General features: G+C 39.0%; 1 non-coding gene across 1 annotated transcript; it reads left to right on the forward strand.

Moving 5' to 3' along the window:
• The first annotated feature begins 225 nt into the window (after window positions 1-225).
• LOC141568177 (U6 spliceosomal RNA) lies at window positions 226-332 on the forward strand. The gene has a single exon (XR_012491223.1). It is a non-coding gene; the product is annotated as a U6 spliceosomal RNA (small nuclear RNA).
• Window positions 333-980: the final 648 nt, after the last annotated feature.

Genomic DNA, 980 nt, shown 5'->3' on the forward strand with positions numbered 1-980 from the left:
AATTCCCCAAAATAAGGATAGTTGAAGGGGTCTCTGGGACAACTTCAAGCGTACCAACATTCACATTATAGGGGTACCAGAAAGAGAAGAGAGTGTGCAAGGAATTGAAAGCCTATTTGAAGAAATAATGACAGAAAACTTCCCTAAGCTGGTGAAGGAAATAGACTTACCAGCCCAGGAAGCGCAAAGAGTCCCAAACAAGATGAACCCAAATAGGTCCACACCGTGCTTGCTTCAGCAGCATATATACTAAAACTGGAACAATAGAGAGAAGATTAGCATAGCCCCTGAGAAAGGATGACACGCAAATTCATGAAGCATTCCATATTTTTTATATGTGGAATCTAAAGAACAGAATAAACGAGCAAACAAAACAGAAATTGACTCAGATACAGAGAAAAAACTGATGGTTGCTAGATGGGAGGTGTGTGGGGATGGGGGTGAGTGAAAAAGGGGAAGGGATTAAGAAGTACAAATTGGTTATTACACAGTAGTCATGGGGATGCAGGGTATAGCATAAGAAATATAGTCAATAATATTGTAATAACTACAGATGAGCATGGTGTCAGATGCATACTAGATTTATCAGGGTGATAGATGGGAGGGGGGTTACAGGTCAGCATGAAAAATGTAAAGGGAATAAGAAGTACAAACTGGTAGTTACAAAATAGTCATGGGGATGGAAAGTAAAGCATAGGGAATATAGCCAATGATATGGTAATAGCTATGTATAGTGCCAGGTGGGTACTAGCCTAGTCAGGAGATCCGCTTCTTAAATTATATAAATGTCTAACCACTATGCTGTACACCTGAAATTAATATAAGATGATTAAATGTCAACTGTAATTAAACATTTAAAAAAAGGGGGGGGGACGAGGAAGGCAATGAGCAGTCCATATTTCAAGGTATAAAACAAGTAAGTCATGGGGATGTCATGTACAGCATGAGGAATATAGTCAATAACATTGTGACAGCATAGT

This window comes from Rhinolophus sinicus, linkage group LG01 (assembly GCF_036562045.2).
Source record: "Rhinolophus sinicus isolate RSC01 linkage group LG01, ASM3656204v1, whole genome shotgun sequence".
In the NCBI taxonomy this organism is placed as follows: domain Eukaryota; kingdom Metazoa; phylum Chordata; class Mammalia; order Chiroptera; family Rhinolophidae; genus Rhinolophus; species Rhinolophus sinicus.